Source organism: Ptychodera flava, chromosome 6 (genome assembly GCF_041260155.1).
Source record: "Ptychodera flava strain L36383 chromosome 6, AS_Pfla_20210202, whole genome shotgun sequence".
NCBI classification, from domain to species: Eukaryota; Metazoa; Hemichordata; class Enteropneusta; family Ptychoderidae; genus Ptychodera; species Ptychodera flava.
This window is the reverse complement of record NC_091933.1, coordinates 46,982,767-46,996,880: the sequence shown is the minus strand read 5'-3', so window position 1 is coordinate 46,996,880 and position 14,114 is coordinate 46,982,767. Positions and strand designations below refer to the sequence as shown.

The 14,114-nt window shown below is 36.3% G+C and overlaps 2 long non-coding RNA genes across 3 annotated transcripts; both read right to left on the bottom strand.

The window, feature by feature from the left end:
* Window positions 1-574: 574 nt before the first annotated feature.
* On the bottom strand, window positions 575-9,518 carry LOC139135990 (uncharacterized). 2 transcript variants are annotated; one of them, XR_011553073.1, is made up of 4 exons: window positions 9,391-9,512; window positions 8,804-8,927; window positions 1,540-1,683; window positions 575-1,012 (listed from the first exon to the last, which is right to left on the bottom strand). It is a non-coding gene; the product is annotated as an uncharacterized lncRNA (long non-coding RNA). The 2 variants fall into 2 exon arrangements; XR_011553074.1 differs by lacking the exon at window positions 8,804-8,927 and having other exon boundaries at window positions 9,391-9,518.
* Window positions 9,519-9,553: 35 nt separating this feature from the next.
* Window positions 9,554-13,339, bottom strand: LOC139134372 (uncharacterized). The gene is made up of 3 exons (XR_011552805.1): window positions 13,175-13,339; window positions 10,693-10,808; window positions 9,554-9,648 (listed from the first exon to the last, which is right to left on the bottom strand). It is a non-coding gene; the product is annotated as an uncharacterized lncRNA (long non-coding RNA).
* Window positions 13,340-14,114: the final 775 nt, after the last annotated feature.

Sequence of the window (14,114 nt, the reverse complement as noted above, 5' to 3'; positions counted from 1 at the left end):
TCATGAGATCAATGATTATCTAGCAGGGTACACTAGGATTTGAATGGTCTTTAGTTTTGCTGTATTTATGTAAATTATAGAAATAAATGTATTGAAATTTAAGTTTTCAAAAGTGAGTTTGTGTGGGGGGGGGGTTCAGTCAAAATTTCCATGTAAGAGAGGGGGGTTACTCAAATTCATCATGGTTTGGGGGGGCGGGTACTTGAAATTTTAGTTTCCGACAAAAGTCCTCCACCATCCCCACCTCCCCCCCACCCTCTAGGCTGTAAATAATGACAGCTCCCGATGAAATTTGGGCTGCAGTGTAGCTGTATCTTTTTGATGAATTTTTCACAAATTTTTTAATATCAACTCTAGTTTCTTGTTCTTCTTCTGAAAGCTTACTGGGAAACAAAGTACCTATATATATCATACATGTGCACATTGCAATGTTATTGATCAGTATATGTAAATCCGGGTCCTGATTGACATGTATACCTCTGGAGCAGAAAAAGTGATAATGGAATGTTTATAAACAATCATCACAAGTGACAATTACCTACAGGTTTGTTATTATACATGTACTACAGAGATCACCATGATACTCAGGGTAGGCATGAAATAATAATTGTGTTTTCTCAGTGCTCTGAAAGTTGAATTTTTCCTCTCTTTGAGCTGGACTACCTTAAACAGGTTTGTGTACTAGCTGTAATATGATGATGCTTAGTATTGCGGGTTATATCTGTTAAGTTGCCCACTGTTTGTCTGTGGTAGGTGTAGTGGTTTAGGAGTTGTTGATCCTAACATACATGTACATACAATCTGTGTGCTGAGCAGTGTAAGGGTTCACGTCTCTCCACCATACTGACTAATAGGAAATCCTCTACCAAATGGAGGTGCAATCCCACTGTCTTCATCTTGAGACAACTGTCCCTGGTAGTTGGTTCCTTTCTTTGCTTGGTAAAATGCTGCCTTGAAGTCGCTTTTGGATTTATCCTGCTTCCTCTTCTGCATGGATATACACACCTGTTCCCTAACATAGTAATAATAATAAACTCATGGAAGACAGTCATGGACCAATCATGGAAGATAAAACATATAATTTCTCTTCACAAAAAGTTAGTTTATTTGTGTGTTAAATATCAAAGAATGCTTGTGTAAAAAAATACAAATAAATTTATTTTTCTCTCCGCGATATGCATATTTCTCTAACGTAGACATCTCAACCACACCGTTTTCTTCTTGCTCAACCAATGTCCTGCGCAGTTTAAGAATGAGAATTGCTGTAACATGTATGCTGTGTATAGTATCTGGATGGATTAGTGTTAAGCTGATGCACCTACATATTTGCTGCTGGCAATGTCAATTAAAATACAGAAATGTATCAGTGAACCTGTGTTTCTAATTAGTATTCTTGTAATCGTAAACATGCTAGCTATATAAAGACAACTAATATAAAACACTTTGTGCAAGTTACAAGATACCAGTTCCAGCACATCTTTGCAACAACCACTTGTGTATATATACTTGGGAGTAAGGACTGAAAAGGAAAAAATTTACCTGTTGTTTGATCATTCCATTCATCTTTCATTGTAAATGTCATGGCAAAGTCCAATCCAAAGCCCTCCACTTTGTCTTTAATGCTCTTTGTCAAGGTCAATGGTATTTCTCATCCTTGATATTGCGCAGCATTCACTGCTGATCCTGAATTGTAAACACATAGACTCATGATTACTAACTCTTTAAATGACAATGATAACCGGAATGATTAAAATACATTTGATGATGGGATGTTAATGAATTGCAAACACTCATAATGTCCTTAACCCTAATATGATGATAAGCATTACACACATGTAAACATTCTAAATAAGATGACCCAGGTCTATCCATAATACAATTACTCAGCATCGCAGGTGACCCCGGTCAACCATCAACAAACACATGTACACGCTATGGAGATGATCCTGGGCAATCCAGAATACAAATACAGGTACAGATTATTGAAGATGATCCAAGCCTATCCTGAATACAATTACAAATACAGGTACAGTGTTTTATTGAAGACGATCCAAGCCTTTCCTGAATACAATTACAAATACAGGTACAGTGTTTTATTGAAGATGATCCAAGCCTATCCTGAATACAATTACAAATACAGGTACAGTGTTTTTATTGAAGATGACCCAGGCCTATCCTAAATACAATTACACATACAGGTACAGTGTTTTTATTGAAGATGATCCAAGCCTTTCCTGAATACAATTACAAATACAGGTACAGTGTTTTTATGAAGACGATCCAAGCCTATCCTGAATACAATTACAAATACAGGTACAGTGTTTTTATTGAAGACGATCCAAGCCTTTCCTGAATACAATTACAAATACAGGTACAGTGTTTTTATTGAAGATGATCCAAGCCTATCCTGAATACAATTACAAATACAGGTACAGTGTTTTTATTGAAGATGATCCAGCCTATCCTGAATACAATTACAAATACAGGTACAGTGTTTTTATTGAAGACGATCCAAGCCTTTCCTGAATACAATTACAAATACAGGTACAGTGTTTTATTGAAGATGATCCAAGCCTATCCTGAATACAATTACAAATACAGGTACAGTGTTTTTATTGAAGATGACCCAGGCCTATCCTGAATACAATTACATATACAGGTACAGTGTTTTTATTGAAGATGACCCAGGCCTATCCTGAATACAATTACAAATACAGGTACAGTGTTTTTATGAAGATGATCCAAGCCTATCCTGAATACAATTACAAATACAGGTACAGTGTTTTTATTGAAGATGATCCAAGCCTATCCTGAATACAATTACAAATACAGGTACAGTGTTTTTATTGAAGATGACCCAGGCCTATCCTGAATACAATTAAAATACAGGTACAGTGTTTTTATTGAAGATGATCCAAGCCTATCCTGAATACAATTACAAATACAGGTACAGTGTTTTTTATGAAGATGATCCAAGCCTATCCTGAATACAATTACAAATACAGGTACAGTGTTTTTATTGAAGATGATCCAAGCCTATCCTGAATACAATTACAAATACAGGTACAGTGTTTTTATTGAAGATGATCCAAGCCTATCCTGAATACAATTACAAATACAGGTACAGTGTTTTATTGAAGATGACCCAGGCCTATCCTGAATACAATTACAAATACAGGTACAGTGTTTTATTGAAGACGATCCAAGCCTTTCCTGAATACAATTACAAATACAGGTACAGTGTTTTTATTGAAGATGATCCAAGCCTATCCTGAATACAATTACAAATACAGGTACAGTGTTTTTATTGAAGATGATCCAAGCCTATCCTGAATACAATTACAAATACAGGTACAGTGTTTTTATTGAAGATGACCCAGGCCTATCCTGAATACAATTACAAATACAGGTACAGTGTTTTTATTGAAGATGATCCAAGCCTATCCTGAATACAATTACAAATACAGGTACAGTGTTTTTATTGAAGATGATCCAGCCTATCCTGAATACAATTACAAATACAGGTACAGTGTTTTTATTGAAGATGATCCAAGCCTATCCTGAATACAATTACAAATACAGGTACAGTGTTTTTATTGAAGATGATCCAAGCCTATCCTGAATACAATTACAAATACAGGTACAGTGTTTTTATTGAAAATGATCCAAGCCTATCCTGAATACAATTACAAATACAGGTACAGTGTTTTTATTGAAGATGATCCAAGCCTATCCTGAATACAATTACAAATACAGGTACAGTGTTTTTATTGAAGATGATCCAAGCCTATCCTGAATACAATTACAAATACAGGTACAGTGTTTTTATTGAAGATGATCCAAGCCTATCCTGAATACAATTACAAATACAGGTACAGTGTTTTTATTGAAGATGATCCAAGCCTATCCTGAATACAATTACAAATACAGGTACAGTGTTTTTATTGAAGATGATCCAAGCCTATCCTGAATACAATTACAAATACAGGTACAGTGTTTTTATTGAAGATGATCCAAGCCTATCCTGAATACAATTACAAATACAGGTACAGTGTTTTTATTGAAGATGATCCAAGCCTATCCTGAATACAATTACAAATACAGGTACAGTGTTTTTATTGAAGATGATCCAAGCCTATCCTGAATACAATTACAAATACAGGTACAGTGTTTTTATTGAAGATGATCCAAGCCTATCCTGAATACAATTACAAATACAGGTACAGTGTTTTTATTGAAGATGATCCAAGCCTATCCTGAATACAATAACAAATACAGGTACAGTGTTTTTATTGAAGATGATCCAAGCCTATCCTGAATACAATTACAAATACAGGTACAGTGTTTTTATTGAAGATGACCCAGGCCTATCCTGAATACAATTACAAATACAGGTACAGTGTTTTTATTGAAGATGATCCAAGCCTATCCTAAATACAATTACAAATACAGGTACAGTGTTTTTATTGAAGATGATCCAAGCCTATCCTGAATACAATTACAAATACAGGTACAGGTTTTTATTGAAGATGACCCAGGCCTATCCTAAATACAATTACAAATACAGGTACAGTGTTTTTATTGAAGATGATCCAAGCCTATCCTGAATACAATTATAAATACAGTACAGTGTTTTTATTGAAGATGACCAGGCCTATCCTGAATACAATTACAAATACAGGTACAGTGTTTTTATTGAAGATGACCCAGGCCTATCCTGAATACAATACAATACAATACAATACAATACAATACAATACAATACAATACAATACAATACAATACAATACAATACAATACAATACAATACAATACAATACAATATAATACAATTCAATACAATACAGGTAAACATTGTTGAAAATGACCCAGGCCTATCCTGAATACAAATACAGGTACACATTACTAAAGATGACCCAGGCCTATCCTGAATACAATACAGGTAAACATTTTTGAAGATGACCCAGGTCTATCCTGACTACAAATACAAGTACACATTATTGAAGATGACCCAGGCCTATCCTCAATACAATACAATACAATACAGGTAAACATTAATTGTTAAAGATGACCCAGGCCTATCCTGAATACAAATACAGATACACATTATTGAAGATGACCCAGGCTTATCCTGAATACAATACAATACAATACAGGTAAACATTTATTGTTAAAGATGACCCAGGCCTATCCTGAATACAAATACAGATACACATTATTGAAGATGATACAGGCCTATCCTGAATACAATACAATACAATACAGGTAAACATTAATTGTTAAAGATGACCCAGGCCTATCCTGAATACAAATACAGATACACATTATTGAAGATGATACAGGCCTATCCTGAACAAGTCATCGTTGATGACACAGTCCCCACTTGTTAATGGGTACTTTGATTACAGGTCCTCAGAGAGGATAGAGTCCTCTTAATTAGGTCTGTGATAAAAATACTTTGATACAGATGGCACTCAATGGCCAAGAATGAGTTCCATGGTGATGAAAACATAAAACCAATGTAGGCACTTCCTAAAGGTCATTAAATGAGTCAACTGGGAATTAGTTGACAGGATGTTGCAAAACATTTTTTCATACTATCCTGACACTAATAGATTATCACCGGTACCATATTTCATAAAGTTTAATGCAGTATTTACAACACTATGAGATCAACATCTGATCAAGTTTCATCAAATTTGACATTGTATTTGTGGATATATCACTCTAAGTCTAATTAGGAAAGTTCATTACATATGCAATTACAAATTAATTAAAATGACACTGATAAATGTCTTTTTTCATTGTTAAAGCAACGTGAGTTAGCATCTGTACAAAGTGTCATGAAATTTGATGCAGTATTTCTTGACATATCAGCCTAATTATGAAAGGTCAATAATTGACATGATACAGCTTACATGATGTGAAACAACTTGACGAGCATGTATGAAATAGGTCAATGTCCTTGTACCAACTTTGAATGATACTGGTGAAATATGTCTGAATTATGGCTCAGTACATGAGAAAATCGTAACAAAATCGCCGCCACGCAGCGATATTTGATCTTACTGTTCAAAAAATCAACACGTATATGTATGACCTAGGTCAATGTCCAGGTACAAACTTTAAATAAAATCAGTTGAGACTTGCCAGAGTTATGGCTCTTGACATGAAAAAACCATGACAAAATTGCCACCCTGTGGCCATATCGGACCATATCAAGAAACAAATCGAAGTACATATGTATACTATAAGTCAATGTCCTTGTACCAACTTTGAATAAATTTGCTTGATACATGTCTGAGTTATGGTTCAGGACATGGAAAATTGTAAAAGAAATGGCAACATGGTGGCCATATTGGATCGTATCACAAAACAAATCAATATGCATATGTATAACATAGGTCAATGTCCTTATACCAACTTTGAATAAAATCGGTTGAGATATGCCTGAATCATGGCTCTGTACACAATCAATTTGTAACAAAATGGCCGCACAGCATCCATATTGGATCATATCACAAAACAAATTGACGTGCATATCTATGACATTGGTCAATGTCCTTGTACCAACTTTGAATAAATTTGGTTGAAATATGTCTGAGTTATGGCGCTGTACATGAAAAAATTGTAATAAAATGGCCGTCTGGTAGCCATATTGGACCGTATCACAAAACATATCAACATACATATACATGACATAGGTCAATGTCCTGTACCAAGTTTGAATAAAATCAGTTGAGACATGCCTGAGTTATGGCTCTGTACTGAAAAAATTGTAATAAAATGGCCGCCTAGCGGCCATACTGGATCATGTCACAAAACAAATTGACTTGCATATCTATGACATTGGTCAATGTCCTTGTACCAACTTTGAATACAATCGGTTGAGAAATGCCTGAGTTATGGCTCTGTACATGAAAAAATCGAAACAAAATGGCCGCCTGGCGGCCATATTGGATCGTATCACAAAACAAATCAATGTGCATATGTATGACATTGATCAATGTCCTTGTACCAACTTTGAATAAAATCGGTTGAAACATGCCTAAGTTATGGCTCTGTACATGAAAAAATCGTAATAAAATGGCCGCCATATTGGATTGTATCACAAAAGAAATTGACGTGCATATCTATGACATTGGTCAATGCCCTTGTACCAACTTTGAATAAAATCGGTTGAAACATGTCTGAGTTATGGCTCTGTACATGAAAAAATTGTAATAAAATGGCCGCCTGGCGGCCATATTGGATCATATCAGAAAACGAATCGACGTGCATCTGTATGACATATGAAGTAATCCTTGTACCAAGTTTGAATGAAATCGCTCTAGGCATCTCTGAGATATCTGCGTGAACGGACGGACGCACGCACGGACGCACGCACGCACGGACGGACGGACGCACGGACATGACCAAACCTATAAGTCACCCCCGGACGTTGTCCGTGGGGACTAATAAAATACAATACAATACAGGTAAACATTAATTGTTAAAGATGACCCAGGCCTATCCTGAATACAAATACAGATACACATTATTGAAGATGATACAGGCCTATCCTGAATACAATACAGGTACAGACTGTTTGTATTGATGACTACAGACATTGCCTGGTCATCTCCCATTATGTATTCTACATAGGCCTGAGTCATCTTACCTGTACATACTTAGTGTACATGTATGTGTATTGTGGATTGGCCTAGGTCATCTTCCATTGCATATATTATGTGTATTTTGGATATGTCTGTGCCATCTTCCATACCATGTGAATGCATTTGGATTGAGGATAGGCCTGGGACATATTCCATATCGTGTGCATGTATTTGTGGATAGGCAGGGGTCACCTATGTCATGATGTGTACCAGTACTGAGTAACACTGTATTGTGGATAGGCATAGGTCATAATATTTGCATGAAGATATTGCCCAGGATGTTGTCCTGTTGAATGTTTACCACGCTGAACAACAAGCAGCACACTGCGACATGCTAAGTCGTGTACGATTACAAGTAAGCAAAAACGATAATTGCACAGGTTGTCCGCAGAGTTGCAGGGTAGGACTAGTTACAAATAAATGAAAGTGTACCAGGAATAGTTTGTTGAATTTCCATGGCTAGTGTTTGAATAAGAGAAGAATCAGTTGGTTTTTTTTTTGTAAGACATCAAGTGGCCATTATAGGCAAAAAATTGTGAGACTGGAACGAGAGTGACGCTTTCTCACAATGGTGAGAATCTCTTAATTGCCATTCTCACTGCTATCGGTGAGAATAGTTTAATTTCACCATTGAGCACTGAGAAATGCACTCCTTGATGAGATAATAGATTCTCACCGATGGGAATGGAAATTCTCACTAAGCACTGTGAGAATGGTAATTTTACAGTGAGAATCAACCAGACTAATCATTCACTGGTAAGAATCAACCAGATTCATTGTTCACTTGTGAGAATTAACCAGATTGCTTCACACCAGTGAACAACAAGTCTGCTTCTCACCAATGAATGGTGAGTCTGGTTCATTTCACAGTGCTTAGTGAGAATTTCCATTCTAACTGGTGAGAATCTATTATCTCACCAAATAGTACATTTCTCACTATACTCATCGGTGAGAACTTTGAATTCTCACTGGTAGCTGTGAGAATTGACAAGAGATTCTCACAAATTGCGGGAAAGCGTCACTTTCTCTCTCCAGTCTCGCAATTTATTCCTATACACCCAGTTTGATTTTGAAATTAAAGCATTCATTGTTTGGACTACCAATAGAAAGAGGCGACTGTTTACACCTAGTGTACAAAATGTAATTACCTGCAGTACACCTTCTCAAAGTGAACAGTTGGTTTAAAAATTAGACTCTGTGATTGGAGAACTGAACGCACTCGATGACTGAGGCAGAAGGGAAAGGGTAGAAAGGAAACATCTTGAAGTTACCCTGTAAATAATGCAATACATATTACTTATGATACGTCTTGATTCATTTACAAAAGTGCAAGTCACATAAGTGTGAAGCACACGGGAAATAAAATTTGTTGTGAATAATAATAAAGGAAGCAGTTTGTTCCATTAAAAAATAGTTGTTTATTTTCATTGCCACTAATTATCTGTGGTTCAGGATGGTCCTACTTAAATTTGAAAATCACAAATGTCCCATGGACCTGGTAATGTATTACCTTGAATGGAAATGATTATGGGACCAGTTTAATGTCATATTGTTACTGTAGCAACTGATAGGACCTGAGTAGTCAACTGTCAGTTGGCCAAAATCACAGATGAAATTGTATGTAATTTGGATGGCTATAGTTCTAGCTTGTCAATGTTGGTCTCAATTAGCCAGAATGGCTTAGTGGTAAATTTAGCCAGTGGAAACACTGAATAGGATATATGTAAGTACAAACCTGTGCCACAGCAAGGACCCACTGCCTTAGGAAAGTAAATATATTGATGAAAAACTCCCTCAATTCCATGGGTTTTTGCACTGCATTGATGACAACACCACCATCTCTGTTCAGAGTTGGCTGTTTGCTTAGCCACACACTGTGTATTTGCTTTGCAATGGACGATGGTATTGTCACCATGTTGCTTTTCACCTGGTTGTCAGACCAGTATCCAATGACAATGGGACGCACTGCCTCAGTAAGGGATCTCGAATCTGACTGGGTGAAAAGAAAACATTAACAAGGATGTAATGTAAATATTATCTCCTGCAAATTGCTGACATTACTTTACACATCAGTTCATTCTAAAACATGGCTTTTTATATTTATTAAGATAAGAAAACTTGATTGTCTATGACTTCTGTAATTTTAATTAAACCTTTCATCACTGGTATAACTTTGCACCAAACCCATTGTAATCACTGATGATTGTGCACCTTTTTAAAGAAAACTATAATGTAGGTCAAGACGTGCATTCAAGTAAGTAGCAATAATACATTATTTCAAGGGAAGACCAACAAGAACTAGTCACATTAACAGGCTCCATAAAATATACATAAAAATATGAATGCATGAAGTACAATAAAACAATAAACAACACACAACAAACTATGTAAAACTATTAAAAATAGTACAAATTTAGGCATGACATTCTGACCAGGCATCTGAAACTTTGACAAGATAAAGTGTTGTCAATGGCAGGGTTGGAAATGCACACATCAAAGTAGCCATACATCTTTGAAGAGCCAAGTACCTAAAAACATTGAGTTTATACTGTGAGTCTAAAAAACAGTGCAAGTTCTAGTATTTGTAGTTTACTGAGGAATATCAAAATTAACATGAAACATGATTGGGGACAATCATACATATTATTAAAATATTCATATAAAAATATAGTATATAAAAACAATCTTCGATGATAAAGAGGCTAAAGGTTAAAACGCTTGCAGAATTCTTCATAATTATTTCAGCTGTTAGGATGCTATGTTTGAAACAAAGGAACTTCATGAATTTCATTCCACTGCTCTATTTTGTCCTGTTGATTTTTTTGCCAAGGAGACCACACTACAGTACAGACACATATTCTAAAATACTTACATGTATTATATAAGTTATGTACAGAGCGTCAAGGGAGTTGATGTTCAAGAAAGAACTACAACTCCGCCAAATATAACCGAGCTTGCGAAAAGCTTAACTGATAATGAACAAGATGTGCAGGAAATTAAAAATAAAAAATGACTACAAATTTAAAACAAATCTTACCTGATAAAGGATTTGTAAAAGATCAGCTGTCAATCTTTTGATTCTTGTTCCTTCTACGTTCCACATACAAATACCTCTGAGGCTTTACGACCAGGTTACATGAGTTATACTAACAGCTGTAGACAAATGTCAATGAATACAATTAGAATCTTGCAGATAGTCCTATTTCTCACTGTCTGTACAATGGATACTCAACTTTATAATCATGGATATAAGTGTCAAAAGATTAGTAAAATCATACACTCATTCATTATGTATTACCATGCCACAAATACACAGTAATCATGGTTTGTTTTTATGTCCGTGAATATGAATAATAATGCTAACTTTGAAACTTTTCAGCAAAAATGTAAATAGTCAATTGTACAAAGATCATAATCAATTACAAAAACAAAATGAAGTGCTTGTGGGCCAAATTATACACTTTTTACACAATCTCCAGATTTGTCAAATTTTTAGGGTGGGCATGACTGTGCATCAATGCTTATTACATGCCTTGATGTGGGTGCAAATCAGTGAATTGATTTGAAAAGGAACATCAGGGGAGTTAGTGGGTCGGTGAACATAATGTACTGACCGGTTTTAATGGTTACCCGGGCAAGTGAAGCCCTTCAACGTTTTTAATATCTAAGTAGACACTTAACGATAGATGTAAAGTATACATGTGCACACTTCTATTTTGACTTTTGTTAAAATCCTTTTGATGCTGGTCGATAATGGTAAAATTGTTTGAAAATGTCCTGCATATATACGTATGTAACTAAATGTGATACAGCATTTATAACCATGAAGATATTGTTGCCTGAATACGTGGGTTTATGTGCCCTCACAGCAGGTTGATAATATCATGGAAATAACAGACTCTGCTCTGACCATTAACATTTATCTATAGGCTTGGGCAAGACTGAAAGCCAAAATAAGCATGCTCAGCAAGCCTTGTTAATTTTGGACTTTCCTCTTGCCCTTGGCCATAAATTAATGATAATGGTCAGGGCTTCTCCCATTTTTTCTATAATATTAATTTCATTTATTAAGGGTTAAAATAAGTGTGATAAGGCCATTTGTGTACAAGAAATTAAATTTTGGAATTTCAGCAAATGCACTATTCATGTATGTACACAAGGCTGCCAAAGGAACAAGGAACAATTTTTTTCCAATACAAAACTGACAACATTTTTGCACTCTTTAGACTTTCTTCAAGTCTGTTGGCATGTAAATATCAAAAATGAATAAATAGAAGCAATGAACTTCGCAGACTGGCAGGCTAGGTGGTTGGCTGGTGCTCAGATAGTGGGGTGAATACCATTCCCTACAGACTTGTGAACCTTGCAGGGTTTCAATAGCTATAAATAATTCATATGACATCAGGTAATAAATATGCATGACTAATCTTAATCTTAATCAAGCATAATTTTCAACTCATTTAAAGTTGGAATAGAGAAGAATAGTGAGTATAAATATGTTTTCAGAATTTTTAAAACAGTCTGTGAATCTTTCTAAACATGGGGGATATTTTGCCTTCCCTGGGGAATCGCAGCGGTACAATTATCATAATGAATCATGGTAATCTCCAGTCCTGTGAAGTATCAGTAAATTTCACAATTGCAATCACCTTCCCTGTTTTTGTAAACACGTACGCCCCCCCCCCCCATCACAGCTCTGCTCTGCACCATACCCAAACCGGGTATTTGATTCTGCTCTTGCTGAAAAATTTATTTTTCAATAACATTGTTTCCAGAGAATGTTATCGTAGGAATTATAACAAAAGATGATTCATTCACTGGCAAATTTTTAGTAATTCTGGGTAAGAAATACATATATGATTGCAGAAGATGGCATAGAATACCAAGGATTCGACAATTGGTACAAGAAAGAATAATGGTAGAAAAACATTATTTTATGATTCAGCGGTGAGAATAAGAACAGATTCTCACTAATTGCGAGAAAGCGTCATTTTCTCGCTCGAGTCTCTCACAATTTTTCCCTATGATGCTGTACGTGTTGAGGCTTACAGACCACAGACGTTCTGTTGAGTGGATAGTTTGTAAAAGTGAAGTTTCTGCTACGTTCCGACGTTCTCCTCCGTAGCCTTTAAGGCTATCACCATTTGAAGAAAAGGCTACAGAACTGAACGTCCGAACGTAGCATAAACTACACTTTTACAAACTACCCACTCAACAGAACGCCAGTGTTACAGACAAGCTGCAGTACAGTAGCTCGCGCTCGAGGTATTTGGGTCGGACGGCAAAACGTGACCTCGAGCCACTGTGCAGTTACACACACTACTGCCATACCAGCAGTGCCACGCACAGCTGCAGTACAGTAGCTCGAGGTTTTGCCTGGGTATTTGGGTCGGACGGCAAAATCTGGTTTTGCCGTCCGACCCAAATACCCAGGCAAAACCTCGAGCTACTGTACTGCAGCTATGCCACGCAGAGCTAAAGCGGCAGCATACTGATACCATGGAGATGCTGATACTTACGTGGAAGAGAGGACTTCGCCAGTCGACGAAAATCTGTGATCATCAGCTGCTCCCCTACAATGGTGAGACTTGGCTGCAGTACGATGTAACAAACACAACTCATATACGCGATCGCGTGGCCGCGCATTGAAGTGACTTGGGGATTCCTCGTACAGCCTCCGGTCACCGGGGCCTGGGGGTGACCGGGCGTTTGTGACAATAGGGCCGCTTTACACAGGCATATCCTTCCATGACGAACAATCAAGTACACCATTCTTGGCTTTATTTTGACAATACATCAAGAAACTCGATGTACAAATTTTACAGAATGCTTTATAAAATATAAACCAACACTCCTAACACATTACGCTTTCAAGTGTAGTGTTAATTTAGCTTCGCTACACTTCGCGACACTTATTCTCATTTGCATACAACTTCCCACCTCGTTTCTTGAATTAGATGTTTCAGACAAGCAAATAAACCAGTAGCCCCTCTTTAACTGCTACTCGATCGTGGTCATTGTAAATTATCTTTACTACTATCTTGAACATGTTTCATCATCATTTGTCACCATGCAAATGTTATGCAAAATCGAAGTACATATCACAAGTTTAGCTTCGTTGTTTATCATCAGTAACTTTTGAAACTTTAGGAAGTTAGCTGTTTTTTTCATAATACATGTATGGAGATATCGCGTTTTGTCTCTATTGATCTTGTCAATGGATTAGAATGACGGAAAATTAGCAGCTTTTTTCGATCAAAGTACCTCCAGTCCGTGTTGACCGTATTTCCACTGGCTTTTACATTATTTTGATTTCTGAATCATTCCGTAGCTTTAGCTTTTCTCTTCAACGCTATCAAATGAATCAGTATATTAAAATAATATGCATTAGTCAACCAATTTACATCTGCACCGAAGTGGATATATCAAGTAATACTCCTATCGTAGAGAAACCTGGTG